Source organism: Homarus americanus, unplaced genomic scaffold, assembly GCF_018991925.1.
Source record: "Homarus americanus isolate GMGI-L3 unplaced genomic scaffold, GMGI_Hamer_2.0 scaffold40995, whole genome shotgun sequence".
Lineage (NCBI taxonomy): Eukaryota > Metazoa > Arthropoda > Malacostraca > Decapoda > Nephropidae > Homarus > Homarus americanus.
This window is the reverse complement of record NW_024745778.1, coordinates 450043-466322: the sequence shown is the minus strand read 5'-3', so window position 1 is coordinate 466322 and position 16280 is coordinate 450043. Positions and strand designations below refer to the sequence as shown.

Here is a 16280-nt window from a genome sequence, read left to right as displayed (position 1 = left end):
GAGAGAGAGAGAGAGAGAGAGAGAGAGAGAGAGAGTATCCGGCACAGTTCACCCCACGCCGCACAAATATGCCACTTAACAAATTTCAACAACAGATTATTTTTTTTTTCTCTCCTCTTTGCCTCTGTGTTTGTATTCTACCCCCAAGAAGTGACATTCGCACTGATAAATATGGAACAGAAGGACACGAACCATAACAGGATAGGACGGAGGTTTGATTTTTTTTGTCATAAGATCAATCTGACGAAATGTTTAGACAGTTACGTGTGTTGGCTTGTTTCCATTCGAGTCAGTAATAATAATAATGATAATAATAATAATAATATAATAATAATAATACAGTAATAATAATAATAACTGCAAACAAAGCAATAAAAACATGAAATAAATACAACCAAACAACTCTTAACCTCCCTTGTATTATAAAAACCAGACCAATGGACTTTCCGTAAGAGGAAGACCAATAAATTACAGGATAAAGACCACCTTCCTCTCCTCCCGCGTCTGTGGTCTTCCCGCACAAACAATCACCACACCAGCTGACATTTTCCCGCCTTCTTGCCCCATCTCAGCTGACCCGTGCCAGTGTTGCCAAGTCATGTCTACCTGCACGCCCACACACACACAACATATACGTATCCTCATCATCTCACTCGGAGGACTTTTAACCCTTAGGAAATAGTACAATAGGGATGGAAATTATGTGGTTTATAAAGACGGGTAGTGGTGTCTTTTCTATCACTGAACTGAGGTATCAAAAGATCTCGACCTTGGCTCACTTTTATGCGTTTGTTGTTGCTGCGTTTTTCTTTTGTTTTTCTAGTGAATATAATTACGTATTCTGTTGACTGATAAATCATGTCCCTTTAGGAAGTTAATAATTATAACATTAAAGCAAATTAATTATTATCGGTGACTTATCCATGCGGAGAGAGAGAGACCGTAAGAGTTGAGGGGCAATTTCCACCGCTTTTATGGGCAAGACGCACGCTGATTGGTCGATGCTTACAATGGTGTCCGCTACTGCCCAAACACAAATAAATTTAGGTTTTTGTAAGGTTATGATCAGGTTGCCTAAAGGGGTTAGTTAAGTACAGTTAGTTAAATTAATGCTTACTTTACATAACCAGCCTAAAACTTCTTTTTTCTCGCGTCAAGAAATTTTAAGTGAGACCAATAAATACAGGTATATTTTTTATTTTATTCATCGTATTATTATTATTATTATTTATTGCTATTATTATTATTATCATTATTATTATTATTACAGAATGAGACGCCATTTCTCACACATAAAATGACTCTTACTAAATCCAGGAAAAATAAAAGGAAAATACTCTTATTGCCTTGAAAATAACCTTAAGTGCGAAAAAAAATACTGGATGGAGAATTTAATGATATGGGAAGGAACCTATGATGTAAGAGAAAGAAAGAAAGAAAGAAAGAAAGAAAATGAAAAAAGAAGAAAGGCAAAAATAAAGAAAAAATTAAAAGAAAAAAGAAAATAAAAAACTGATACAAATAGATTGTCAGAGAAAGATTGATAAATAAATGGATGAAAAAGAGGGGAAAAGGAAATGCTAGTTGCTACCAAGACCTGACACGGTAATAACTAGCTAGAAATTCTCTCTTCTCTCCATCCATGCTTCCAAATAATGAGATAACACAGGTGGGGAAGTTATCAAGTGGTGGACATGTTATCAAGAGAGGGAGGGGGGGTGGGGGTGGGTGTGTCGAGGACCATTTAGGTTGACCATTAACACACAAGGCTCGACTCTCTAGCACCTGTACCTCTCATTATCATCAACAGGAGGAGGAGGAGGAGGAGGCCGTGGTGCTGTGTTCATGTGGTACTACGAGGAGGAGGAGGGGAGGAGGAGGAGGAAGAAGAAGAAAGATAAACGTGGCCGAGGAAGAGGAGGAGAAGAAGAGGAAGAATAACAATAACAACAAAAGGAGAGGAGGCTAAGAAGAAGAACAAGACCACCACCACCAATAACAACAAAAAGAATAACAAGAAGAAAAAGAAAAGAGAGAAAAACAACCAAAAACAACCAAAAATTAAACCAGGGTTGTAATATCTTAAAACCATCACCATAACAGCGAAACAAAACAACTTTTCCATCCACACTCAAACTCAGATCATAATTCCTGGCACTATTACCATTATTTACAGGGGTGGGTGTCATTGACCTACAGTAGCGAACCTGTCTTAACTAGTCGTGAACCGATTTGGGTTTTTTTTGAGATACGGGTCTCCATTACTGTTACGACTACTATTACTACTACTACGACTACTATTACTACGACTACTACTACTATTAAACTACGAAAAGCGATACCAATAGTTCTCTCGTTCAGTATCCGCCTCAACACACGATCTAAAACTCCATCACAATGTACAGAAACTTTTCTTTCAGGGTGATTATACGGTAATTAGATGCACTTACACACAGACAGACAGTGAGGCGAACAAACATGAAAATCTCTACGTCACACACACACACACACCGGAAACCCACATAAGAGAGAAGGCAATAAACGGGAGGGAGGGAGGGAGGAGAGAGGGCGTGGGTGCACCTCGTCAGGAAACCGATAAAGACCTGCCGTGTGTACATGTCTCACCTGTGGCCTCTTAACCTACATCTACCTGAGTCTGTGGCACCTCACCTTAAGGCACGTGTGTGTGTTTGTGTGGCACCTCTCCTCAAGGCACCCATCTCTCTCTCTCTCTCTCTCTCTCTCTCTCTCTCTCTCTCTCTGACCTCCGACCTCTGTACAGGAAGCTGTCCTCAACGTAATCTTGAGGTGAAATAAGCTGGGGAGGGCATCTTCAGGTGATCTATAAAAGCAACATCCGTATTGGGTCACATCCTTATGGCTACTCTTAGCACCACACACACACACACACACACACACACACACACACACACACACACACACACACACGCCGAAAAGAAGTTCTGGTTTCTTAAATGATATCCAAGTGGTTTGGTTACCTCCAGTTCGGCAGTCTAGCGTAGTTCCTTTAGACTGTCGTAAATTCATAATTATCTTCAAGTACCTGGGGTTGGCTACATCTAGATAAGGTATTATTTTCACGGGTTTTATCCTTAACATCACCACAAAAAGCGCATTCCCCCTGCCCTATCCCTCACGCCCGCCATTAATTGGTGTATAATATCAACGTGAATAAAGTGAATGAAAATATTCTAAATCTTTACGTGTATAAGATGTTGTTCATAATACTGCACCCAACACCCGTTTATATCCCAGGTTTATTCTATTATAAACACATGTTGGTGTTCCGTGTTATTCTTGAGCTAGTGTTGGGCTGTCTTGTGTGTATGTGTGTGTGTGTGTGTTTTTTCATGATTAGCCCACCAAGACAGGTCACACCCGCATTGGGGCCTGGGGGGAGGAAGAAAATGTAATCCTAATAACAATAATAATAATAATTAGTTGAGTAAATAAAATTTATAATAAAAAATAAAAATAAAATAATAACAATAATAATATTAACACTGATAATAATAATAATAATAATAATAATAATAATAATAATAATAATAAATAATCATAAAGAAATACAAAAATTTAAAAAAGGTCAATAGTGAGAAACAATACACTGTATGTATGTTGTGTTGTCAAAGTAAGAGAAACAATTGAGACCCAGCAACTGTGTGTAAATGAGGCAGAAAGTCAGATCAGCAACCTGGGACTTGGTCACAATTTTCGTGGTGCCATATGGCAGCAGGGTCTACCATAAGACAACACATTATGCTTCCAATATCTTCCAAGGATGACTGGCAGTGGGAGGGGGAGGTCTGCTCTCTCATTCCCTCCCTCCCTCCCTCCCTCTCGAGACACTTTTCTGAGTGTATGGCGGAGTGTATGGCGTTAATTTTCAGTCCTCCTCCTCAAATATAATCCTCTTAGGTTGAGACAGTTGGAAGAGATCTCATGCATGCAATTATAGAGACAATGGTCGCTGTTCCTTTACTGTTGTTTTTTAATTTACAATAAAGTGAAACAAATTTACGTCCCTTAAAACAGAGAGTTGGTGGATTGGTGTGATTCTCGCTTAAAGACCTTAGAGGTGAAGAGTACTCGTAACATTAAAACCACCCACAAAGTTCCTTACACCTCGCGCGTCAACAACAAAGGCCACCACGACAAAACACTTACAATGACGCTGTTACAAAGATGAAAACAACACGAGTTCCTTGGTGGGGACATAAAACACAATCTTGTTGAAAATAATTAAGAAAATAAGTTAACATTTGATCTCAATTCCGCAAACAGGAAAACTCCTATTTCATTACTCATATAATTTAGATAGCGGGAAAAATCCGATTTCACTGTCAACAATGGCGACGACACTCACTCCAAGAACCGCAAATATTAAGAAAAAATAAAGGAGTAACAAAAACAGACTAAAACAAGAGAGAAATTTGATAAATAAGGGAAGCGTTTACAGTAAATTAAGGATCAACCTGGCGATGACTTTACACAAATCTGATAATGGGTAAGACCCTAGATGGCGCCTTCCGGAGCAACAGAGGAAATTACATGTTTCCTTCAATACCTCCGCCACCTCGCTCTTCCGCCTTCCTCAAGAACACGGAAGTCCTCCTCCAGTCTGAATTCTCCAGTGACTCATATATTATTTATTATCTTCTTTTGATCTGTTTGTTGTGAGAATATATATACGTAAGTTAGTTTTATACACACACAGCCCCCCCCCCACCACATACACACTCAGCCCCCCCACACACACACACTCAGCCCCCATACACACACAGCCTCCCCACATACACACACTCCAGCCCCCCCACACACACACACCAGCTAGCCCCCCCCACATACACACTCAGCCCCCCTCACACACACACACAGGAAGCACCAACAATGCCCCACACATATAGGCAGCGGTAAAAGGTGTGTCTCCTCACTTAATTTAGACAACAAAACACTCAGGTAAAAAGTGAAGAAAGTCTCACGTCTGGGCTATGGCTTCTACCTGCTTGTTGTTGTTGTTGTTGTTGTTGTAACGTAAATGCAACAAATAAATAAATGAATAAAAAATAAAATATAAATAAATTATCCTTAATAAAAACAAATAATGAAAGGGCGTAAAAAAAATAATTCTCAAAAAATAATAAAAATCCACATAAGTAAAAGTAACAAGTAAAAGTCTTCTTTGAGATCAAGGTGAAAGTGAGAGAGTGAGAAAGTGAGAGAGTGAATAAGGTTCTCTCTCTGTCACTGTGAGAAAGAGAAGAACAAGAGTCACACGAGAACACCGCCTAATAACACGTAATCTGTTCATCAATAACATTATCCAATCATATCCTCCGGTGACTGAACGATGTTTTCATTGGCTTAAAAATCTGGTTTCTGGAAGTTATATGTTTGGACGCATGTTTACCTCTTCTTAGCCAATGATTACGTCTCTGTTTGTCACCCAAGGTTATGATTGGTGGTTCATCTGTGAGGTCTGTGATGGTGTGGACTTAAAGGTGATTCAGTTTACACGAGAGAGAGAGAGAGAGAGAGAGAGAGAGAGAGAGAGACACACACACACATCACGAACACAATCGACAACAATTACACAATAATTCTTACCTTATCTTATTCTTTTCCTTTGTCTTTACCTTATCTCCCTTCCTCCTCTAGCTCTTCCATCTCTTCCTTGTCCTCCCTTTCATCATCCACTCCTTCCTCTCATTCTCTTCACCTTTGTGTTCTCATCCGACCCTCTCTCCCTCACGACCACTTTCCGTCTGGCTGCCTCCCAATGATCAGTCTTCCCACGACAACTGCTCTTAATTTACACCTCTACGACCTAGATACTCTCCGGGAATTTTACCTAAATATTGTTTTTTATCTCCCCAAACTAACTTAAACTTGATCTAACTTAACTTAATTCAACTTTAATTATTTTCATCTCCCAAAACCTAACTTAACTTTGCTTAATTTGTCAAGTCATAGAGGCTTATCCAAAGTTGGTGTGTGTGGAAACGTCCTATGAAGGGAAGTTTCCTTTACATGAGTCACGACGAAGTAAGGGACCCTCACAGCAAATGGGTTGAAGGAGACACGCCGCGACGTCACTGTGAAACCCATCCCTTCACCAGACTGCCAACATAAGTAACGAGGATTCTGGACGAGGAGACAGTAAGCCTTATTTGACATCAGGATTTGATCCCTTACCGTATGTCACCGTAACCTGACTCTCGAGACTTCACATAGGAAAACGATAACAAAAAGAACACAAAATATGCATAGAAAATTCAGAATATGGATCAAGGCAGTTTCACTCCTGGCAGGATGGGGCTTAGTGCAAAGAGCTTCTATGCCACAACAGAAGCAACAACCCAAAACTGAAGTCGTGGCCTGGTTGAGGTTGTCGCCTGCCATTCTCTTTGCTCAGGTCTGCCTCACTGTGTCTCAGGGGAACAAGATGATCGGTCCCAAAACCAACAACAGTCACCGAATGCCACAGTGTCCAGCAGCTTAATTAACTCAACTGTAATACAATGGCGGAGAAGGTATCGTAATAAGAGAAGGTTGGAGGCCATAATATAAATAAAGTAGTAGTAGTAGTAGTAGTAGTAGTAGTAGTAGTAGTATCAAAAGGTTATTTATGAGAATATAAACAAGAATTTAGGCTCTTAAAAGATAGGAACATTCACAACTTGACTCAGCAGACAGTGAGGAGTGCAAGAACGTTCACACACTTGACCTGACTCGCTTCCTCCCGCCCTAGATCGAGGTGTGAGAGAGGCAGAGAGGGAAGGAGGAGAAGGAATGAGGGAGAGGAGGAGAAGGCAGAAAGGAAGGAGGGAGAGAAGGAGGAGGGGGAGGCAGAAAGGAAGGAATGGGAGAGCAAGAGATGAAGGGAGAAAGGAGGGGAAGAAAAAAGTAGAAAATAGAGAGAGAGAGAGAGAGGGGGAGAGAGAGGGGGAGAGAGAGAGGGAGAGAGAGAGAGAGAGAGAGAGAGAGAGAGAGAGAGAGAGAGAGAGAGAGACGAAATAAACAAAGTCTACAAAGAAGATTAGAAACAAGAACAACAATAACACAAAGGTGGGGGGGAGAGGGAGAGAGACAAGCTTCAAGAGACAACTGGAGGAGCAATGGGCAGATGGAGATGTCTTATTCCATGTATATCTATATTTGTATAAACATTAAGTAAACATTGCAAGTAAGCGAGTCAAAAATAAACTCCTCCTCCTCCTCCTACCTTTCCCCCCTCAAACCACCCTAAGCTGTTTCAAAAAGTGGTAGAGTCAGCACAGGGGGAGGGGAAGGGGGAGAGGGGTCACAAGCCAACACTCTGCCCCACTAAGACTTCCACTCACCTCTCACACACACACACACACACACACACACACACACACACACACACACACACACACACACACACACACACACACACACACACACACACACACACACACACACACACACACACACTCCCCTTGAATGGAATCCAACTTCAACATTAATCACGGGGTTTAATTTTCGTGGGTCCAAAGTCCAGACCTAAGGAACCTCAGTCATTAGTGGGCCCCAAGTCCAAGCGATTACAAAGGAGCCCCGATCCTTGCTAATCTGTGTGTCTCATTTATCCCCCTCCTCTTCCCCCTCTACTGAAGAAGGAGAAGAGAAGAGGAAGAGAAGAAAAATAAGAAGAAGTAACAAGACGTGACTACATTGAGTTACCGAGTTACCATTTCTGGGTACCACCAAAAGCTCTTGACGCCGTGCACTGAAGGAGGAGGTGAAGGAGAAGAAGAATTCAGACCATCACTCCTTCAGGTTCAAAGAGACAAGCTTTACTAAACTACTTGAAGATCTGAGACTGTATTTAACTGGCTCACTTCAGATGATGATGATGATGATGATGATGATGATGATGATGATGTAGGGAGTGGTAGTGATTACAATGGTGGTAATTATGTAAGAAATGGAAGTAATGATAGGAATAATGAAGATAAAAATGAAAATAATGGTGATATAAAGATTAATAATAATAATAATAATAATAATAATAATAATAATAATAATAATAATAACACTGAAATTCATACTAAAACAAATAAAAGATTATAGAAGTTAATTATAGTGACGTTAACAACACAAACAGCTGATCTACAGTTCACAACACAGTCTTGATAATGACAGGCAGAAGATGACGTCACTCCAAATGATGATGACGAAGGTGAAGATGATAATGATGGCAGCAGAGGAGCCTGATAATGAAGATGGCTGTTGGGTTTAATAGGTGATTAAGAAAAGTGATGATGGCTGTTAAGACTGGTGGTGGTAGTGATGGTGGTGAGAATGGGGTGGTGATGGTGATAGCGGGGGGGAGGGGGTATTGAGGGCGATGATAATGAGGGGGTGGTGTGGGAGGTGACAGTAATAATGGTGGTGATAATGGTGGTGATGGTGACAGGTAAAAATCCCCATTAATTGTTATTCTTAATCGTAACTTTCAAAAACAGCCCCTCCCTCCCTCCCTCTCCAAAATCCCTCCCTCCCTCCTCTCCTGCTCCTATCCTCAATCCCAGCCTCTTCCTCCCTCCAACATCTCATCCTCTTCCTCCACTTCCAGCCCCCTCCCACACACACACATTGAGCTCTCCCTCCCTGATGCTAAGCCAGAGAGGGAGGTGAGAGGGAGGGAGGGAGGAGGGAGGGATGGAGAGGAGGGAGGATGGAGAGAGAGGGAGGGGAGGGAGGAGGGAGAGGAGAGGGAGGGGGAGGGAGGGAGGGGAGGAGGAGGGGGAGGGAGGGGGGAGGGAGGGAGGGAGGGGGAGGGAGGGAGGGAGGGAGGGAGGGAGGAGGGAGGAGGGAGGAGGGAGGAGGGAGGGTGAGGAGGGGAGGGAGGGATGGAGGGATGGAGAGGGATGGAGGGAGGGTGGAGGGAGGGAGGGAGGGAGGGAGGGAGGGAGGGAGGAGGGGGGGTATGAGTTATCTCCCCACAAGCACAGGTGTTTACTCACCCCCGGAGGCTTTTACCTGGCGCCGTTATCTAGACAGACAGACACAGGTGTTTACTCAGGTGTGGAGTTCTCTGGTCCTGGTGTGTTCTCTGGTCCAGGTGTGTTCTCTGGTCCTGGTGTGTTCTCTGGTCCTGGTGTGTTCTCTGGTCCTGGTGTTCTCTTTCTGGTCCAGGTGTGTTCTCTGGTCCTGGTGTGTTCTCTGGTCCTGGTGTGTTCTCTGGTCCAGATGTGTTCTCTGGTCCTGGTGTGTTCCTCTGGTCCTGGTGTGTTCTCTGGTCCTGGTGTGTCTCTCCTGGTGTGTTCCTGGTCCAGGTGCGTTCCTTGGTGTGTTCTCTGGTCCTGGTGTGTTCTCTGGTCCAGGTGTGTTCTCTGGTCCCAGGTGTGTTCTCTGGTCCCGGTGTGTCTCCCTGGTCTGGTGTGTTCTCTGGTCCAGGTGTGTTCTCCTGGTCCAGGTGTGTTCTCTGGTCCTGGTGTGTTCTCTCGGTCTGTGTTCTCTGGTCCAGGTGTGTTCTCTGTGTGTTCTCTGGTCCTCTTGTCCTGGTGTGTTCTCTCTGGTCCTGGTGTGTTCTCTGGTCCTGGTGTGTTCTCTGGTCCAGGTGTGTGTGTTCTCTGGTCCAGGTGTGTTCTCTAGTCCTGGTGTGTTCTCTGGTCCAGGTGTGTTCTCTGGTCCAGGTGTGTTCTCTGGTCCAGGTGTGTTCTCTGGTCCAGGTGTGTTCTCTGGTCCTGGTCCTGGTGTGTTCTTCTGGTCCTGGTGTTCTCTGTCCAGGTGTGTTCTCTGGTCCTGTGTGTTCTCTCTGGTCCAGGTGTGTTCTCTGGTCCTGGTGTGTTCTCTCTAGTCCAGGTGTGTTCTGGTCTGGTGTGTGTTCTCTGGTCCAGGTGTGTTCTCTCTGTCCAGGTGTGTTCTCTGGTCCTGGTGTGTTCTCTGGTCCAGGTGTGTCTGTGTGGTCCAGGTGTTCTCTGGTCCTGGTGTGTTCTCTCTGGTCCTGGTGTGTTCTCTGGTCCAGGTGTGTTCTCTGGTCCTGGTGTGTTCTCTGGTCTGGTGTGTTCTCTGGTCCTAGGTGTGTTCTCTGGTCCAGGTGTGTTCTCTGGTCCTGTGTTCTCTGTCCAGTGTGTTCTCTCTGGTCCAGGTGTGTTCTGGGTCCAGGTGTGTTCTGGTCCTGGTGTGTTCCTTCTGGTCCCAGTGTTCTCTGTCCTGGTGTGTTCTCGGTCCAGTGTGTTCTCTGGTCCAGGTGTGTCCTCTAGGTGTGTTCTCTGGTGTGTGCCTGGTCCAGTGTGTTCTCTGGTCCCTCTGGTGTGTTCTCTGGTCCCGTGTGTCTCTCTCTGGTCCTGGTGGTGTGTTCTCTGGTCCAGGTGTGTTCTCTGGTCCAGGTGTGTTCTCTCTAGTCCTGGTGTGTTCTCTGGTCCAGGTGTGTGTTCTCTGGTCCAGGTGTGTTCTCTCTTGTCCCAGGTGTGTTCTCTGGTCCAGGTGTGTTCTCTGGTCCTGGTGTGTTCTCTGGTCCTGGTGTGTTCTCTGGTCCAGGTGTGTTCTGGTCTGTGTTCTCTAGTCCGGTGTGTTCTCTGGTCCAGGTGTGTTCTGTTCCTGGTGTCCAGGTGTGTTCTTCACTCTGGTCTGGTCCAGGTGGTCTCTGTGTTCTCTCTGGTCCTGGTGTGTTCTCTGGTCCAGGTGTGTTCTCTGGTCCTGGTGTGTTCTCTGGTCCAGAGTGTGTTCTCTGGTCCTGGTCTCTGTGTGTTCTCTGGTCCAGGTGTGTTCTCTGTCCTGGTGTGTTCTCTGGTCCCTTCTGGTCCAGGTGTGTTCTCTGGTGGTGTGTTCTCTGGTCTGTGTTCTCTGGTCCTGTGTGTGTTCTCTGGTCCTCTGGTCCAGGTGTGTTCTCTGGTCCTCCCTCTGGTGTGGTCTCTCTGGTCCAGGTGTGTTCTCTGGTCCAGGTGTGTTCTCTGCTGTGTGTTCAGGTGTGTTCTCTGGTCCTGTGTGTTCTCTGGTCCAGGTGTGTTCTCTGGTCCTGGTGTGTTCTCTGGTCCAGGTGTGTGTTCTCTGGTCCAGGTGTGTTCTCTGGTCCTGGTGTGTCTCTCTGGTCCAGGTGTGTTCTCTGTCCAGGTGTGTACCTTCTGGTCCAGGTGTGTTCTCTGGTGCAGGTGTGTTCTCTGGTCCAGGTGTGTTCTCTGGTGCAGGTGTGTTCTCTGGTCCTGGTGTGTTCTCTGGTCCTGGTGTGTTCTCTGGTCCAGGTGTGTTCTCTGGTCCAGGTGTGTTCTCTGTGCAGGTGTGTTCTCTGGTCTGGTGTGTCTCTCTGGTCCAGGTGTGTTCTCTGTCCTGGTGTGTTCTCTGGTCCTGGTGTGTTCTCTCTGGTCCCAGGTGTGTGTTCTCTGGTCCTGGTGTGTCTCTCTGGTCCTGGTGTGTTCTCTGGTCCAGGTGTGTTCTCTGGTCCTGGTGTGTTCTCTGTCCAGGTGTGTTCTCTGGTCCTGGTGTGTTCCCCTGGTCCAGGTGTGTTCTCTGGTCCTGGTGTGTTCTCTGGTCCAGGTGTGTTCTCTGGTCCAGGTGTGTTCTCTGGTCCAGGTGTCTCTCTGGTCCAGGCAGGTGTGTTCTCTGGTCCAGGTGTGTTCTCTGGTCCTGGTGTGTTCTCTGGTCCTGGTGTGTTCTCTGGTCCTGGTGTGTTCTCTGGTCCAGGTGTGTTCTCTGGTCCAGGTGTGTTCTCTGGTCCTGGTGTGTTCTCTGGTCCTGGTGTGTTCTCTGGTCCTGGTGTGTTCTCTGGTCCTGGTGTGTTCTCTGGTCCTGGTGTGTGGGAGGAACTAAGAGGTATGGAGGACAGAGCCAGGTGGAGGTGTGTGGGAATTATACAAGAGTTTACCTTTGAAGCCTTAAGAAGACGAAGGGGGCAGGAGAGCTTCACTATCGGGGCTTCTTTCTGTCTCCCTTCACCTAATTTATTCTTCTTTCTTCCTTAATTCCTATCTTTATTCCCTTATCTTCTTTAATTCATCTCTTTCGCCTCTCTATTTCTTCTCTTTGTTCTTCTTTGTCTCTCTTAATCTATTTTCTCTCCTTCTTCTTCTTCGCCTTCTTTCATCTTCTTCCTTTTTTATTTTTCTCTCCTCTCCCCCCTTCTATCCTTCTTCATTCCCTCCTTTCCTCCCTCTCTTCTCCTCCCCCCTCCTTCCTCCACTCCTCTTCCATTTCTTTTTCCTCCCCTCCTCTTCCTTTCCCCCTTCTTCCTTCCCTCCTTTCCTCCCTCTCTTCTTCCTACCCTCCTCCTCTTCCATTTCTTATTCCTCATCTCTTTTTCCCTTTCCCCCTCCTCTTCTCTCTTCTTCTTCCCTTTCTCTTCTCCCTCTTCTCTTTTGGGTCTCTGTCAGTATAAACGTAAATCTCGCCTTTGTTCTCCTTATCTCTTAGTGTTGCTTATTCTTCCGGATTATATCATGTCTCTGTTCGCTTTGTTACGTAATAGGGAAATTAGTTCGTCCTCTCTCTCTCTCTCTCTCTCTCTCTCTCTCTCTCTCTCTCTCTCTACACCTAACAAGTCTCTAACATACACATATACATAAATACAGTATAAAACATGAATAAGTAATAACCACAACAACAACTGATGTTACATATTTACACGTGTGTTTCTAATGTGATTAATGTTAGAAACGTACTCCTACCACAACAATAGCTGATGTTAGATATTTACGCGTGTGTTTCTAATGTGATTAATGTTAGAAACGTACCCCGACCACAACAACAACAGCAGATGATGGTCTTCGGATCCTCACTGTCTTACACACACGCGCGCGCGCTACCCTGGGGAAGATAATGCTATATTAGACGAATAAATATGTAAATAAGAGATACATAATGTGGATACATATAATAAAGACGAGGAGAGAGAGAGAGAGAGAGAGAGAGAGAGAGAGAGAGAGAGAGAGAGAGAGAGAGAGAGAGAGGCTTAGGTGAATGTTGTAACAGAGTGAAATAAATGTTACAAATAATAGAGAGGATTTAAACTGAGATTATATTCGAAGAATTAGTATAAAAATAATACAACAAATTGATAATAATAATAATAATGATGATGATGATGATGATGATGATGATGATGAAGCCATGTTGGGAATCGTTGACCAACTTGTGCTTCTCCAGGTGATTTCGAATTGCGTTTGAAATTATTGCTTCCAGTAATTTGCCTACAATTGATGTTAAGCTGATTGGACGGTAGTTAGAGGATAGTGATCTATCTCCCTTCTTGAAAATCGGTATTACATTCGCTATCCTCCAGGATTCTGGTACTCCACCAGTTTTTAAGGACATGTTAAACAACTTTGCTAAGGGCATAATAAGCTCTTCCTTACATTCCTTTAATACTCTGACAAACATCTCATCGGGACCTGGCGACTTATTAGACTTCACCTAGAGGCAGATATAATCCAAGTACAATGAGTTAAACAGGAGAAAAATAACGTTGTAAAGCTTTGCATTTCGAGTCTTTCTAAACACGCCAGACGAACATCATCGCCCATCTTCTGCCTGCTGTGGCGTTCGTTAAGGCAGCGAAACATTCAAACATACACACAGACACTAAAACAAACTCAGTGTAATGACCTGAAGTGAAAATTTTAACCCACAACCACCAATCACGACTGACACAAGTAACAAGGTTATATGATTATTAATGAGAGGAAATGTTAAGGGGAAACCCGACCTTAATTGAGGTGGTCTGAAGGATGAGTATTTGATTTGTGGGGATTGTGGTGTGGTGATTATACTACTATCTTCACTACATCTATCACCATCACACACACACACACACACACATGAAACGAAGGATGAAGCGTGGGGTGGTAGCATGGGGTGGTGGTGTGGGGTGGTGGCGTGGGGGTGAAGGCGTGGGTTCGACGGGCGTGGCGGACGTCTGGCAAGGAAGCAATTAAAACACACAAGGCGTCGTTCAAGTCATTAGAGCCGCCATTAAGAGTGTCAGGTGAAGTCAAGTGGCGAGACGTGATTAGTACCTGTTGATAAGGGCGTGTTCCTATGATGATGATGATGATGATGATGAGGGAGAGAGAGAGAGAGAGAGAGAGAGAGAGAGAGAGAGAGAGAGAGAGAGAGAGAGAGAGAGAGAGACCCACCGCCCTTCAGTATAGTCATCACCAACAGTTACTCCCTCATCCCCAGGTATTCTTCAGGTAATATGGTATAGGTGTAGATAAGTAGTAGTGTCACGCCCATACACAGGTCACCTCACACCCACCGTGGGCGTGAATACTGTAAGTTGGACGGGGAAACAGGTGGGCGGCGATAGTTACCAGGGCGTATAGAAGTATTCAAGTGGGTGAAAGGAATCAATAAAGGGGATATAGATAAAGTTCTTATAATATTCGAGCAGGATAGGACTCGGAGCAACGGATTGAAGTTAGATAAGTTTAGGTTTAGGAGGGAGATAGGAAGGAACTGGTTCACAAATAGGGTGGTGGACGAGTGGAACAAGCTTAGCAACCTTGTAGTAAGTGCTGGAACTCTGGAAAGTTTCAAAAGGAGGCTGGATAGATTCATGGATGACAGAGAGTGGTAGTAACTCTCGACAGGAGCTGCCATGCACAGGCCAACCGGCTTATTGCAGACTCCTTATTTTCTTATGTTCTTATGTATCACAGTCACACGTTCAACCGTAAAGTAATTGGGGCTCAAATTAAGACAGGTAAGTGGATTATCAGAGACAGGTAGAGGTGTCAGAATTCATTAAGCCAGTTTATTTAACTTACGACATGAAAAATGGATTCTCAACGAACCGCTACGTTAAATTGGAACAGATTAACATAACGCTGACCTAACATGATATAACCGAACCAGACCTAACCTAACATGATATAACCTAACCTAATTAACACCCCCCCAGGTAACTTAAGGTGTTTTTATCATCAGGTGAAATAAATTTGGGTTTCTAATCTTCAGGTGATCCGTTAAATTTCCCCAGTGACTACATATGTGAAAACACTCTCTAATTTACTCACACTTAAGTTACGACACAAAAGACGGATTCTCGTTCACTTACGTTACGACACAGCCAAAATATCTCCTTAACTACTCTGACACTCTACCTTAACTACCTACTATCTAATGACCCAATTATCTTTCATCCTCTAGAGTCTCGGTGTGATTTGGATGCCATATTGACCCGCCATGTTTGTATAGTAGCTTAGGTGGGTCAATAAGTTGTTTAGTTTAGGTGGGGGGAGGGGAGGAGGTGGAGGGGGGCATGGGTGAGTGGTGGGGGAAGGAGGTACGGGTGTGAGGGAGGAGTGGGGTGGTGAAAGGATGAGTGCCAAGGGTAGGGGTGTGGTGGGAAGACGTGGGGGGGGTGGGTGGAAGACGTAGGCGGGGGGTGGGTGGGAAGAGGAGGCATGGGTAGAGGTGTGGGCGGAGGACAGGGTAGTGGGGGTGGGTGGGACGTGGACGGGGGTGTGGGAGACGTGGACGGGGGTGTGGGTGGGAAGACGTGGACGGGGGTGTGGGTGGGGAGACGTGGGCGGGGGTGTGGGTGGGAAGACGTGGGTGAGTGTCGTGCGCGGTAATCCCATAATAACAGTACTGGTGACGTCATTTCCTGTCTTGTTTAAGGTGTCGACGTGCGTGTAGGTCATAAAACACACACACACACACACACAGGCCTTGGGATTCAAATCAATGCATTCAGAGACGCCCAGCATCTAGCGCACAGCACCTAGCACCCAGCACTGTAAAGTTAAGCCAGGTTGAGTCACAGTCCTTGATCCAGATTCACCAACTCTCCTACGTTAACTTTCCCCCCGCGAGCTCTGACGAAGATGCCTGAACAACACCTGACTTGACCTGACCTAACCTAACCTAGAGCAAACCGATCCACCAATCACGTCCCTCGTTACACAACCAATACCAATTCATTCATAAATACTACTGTGACAGAGCCGTTTGCAGACACAGGGTAACACATTTCCGTAACTGTACCGTCACACCTGTATCATCACACCTGTACAGTCACACCTGAACCATCACACCTGTACTATCACACCTGTACCGTCACACCTGTATCATCACACCTGTACCGTCACACCTGTACTATCACACCTGTACCGTCACACCTGTACTATCACACACCTGTACCGTCACACCTGTACTATCACACCTGTACCGTTACACCTGGACTATCACACCTGTACCGTCACACCTGTAATATCACACCTGTATCATCACACTTGTAACGTCACACCTGTACCGTCACACCTGTACCATCACACCTGTACCGTCTCACC

General features: G+C 45.0%; 1 protein-coding gene across 2 annotated transcripts in view; it reads right to left on the bottom strand.

Annotated features, from left to right (window-relative positions):
- LOC121878788 (myb-like protein X) overlaps positions 1 to 16280 on the bottom strand; it is a 97773-nt gene that overhangs the window by 28700 nt on the left and 52793 nt on the right. Inside the window, exon 2 of one of the 2 annotated variants that reach the window (XM_042385207.1) lies at positions 12720 to 12792. The exons of the other annotated variant lie outside the window; for it this stretch is intronic. The gene's annotated coding sequence lies outside the window, so the exon portion shown is untranslated. The remainder of the gene's footprint in view (positions 1 to 12719; positions 12793 to 16280) is intronic. 2 annotated transcript variants of the gene reach the window in all.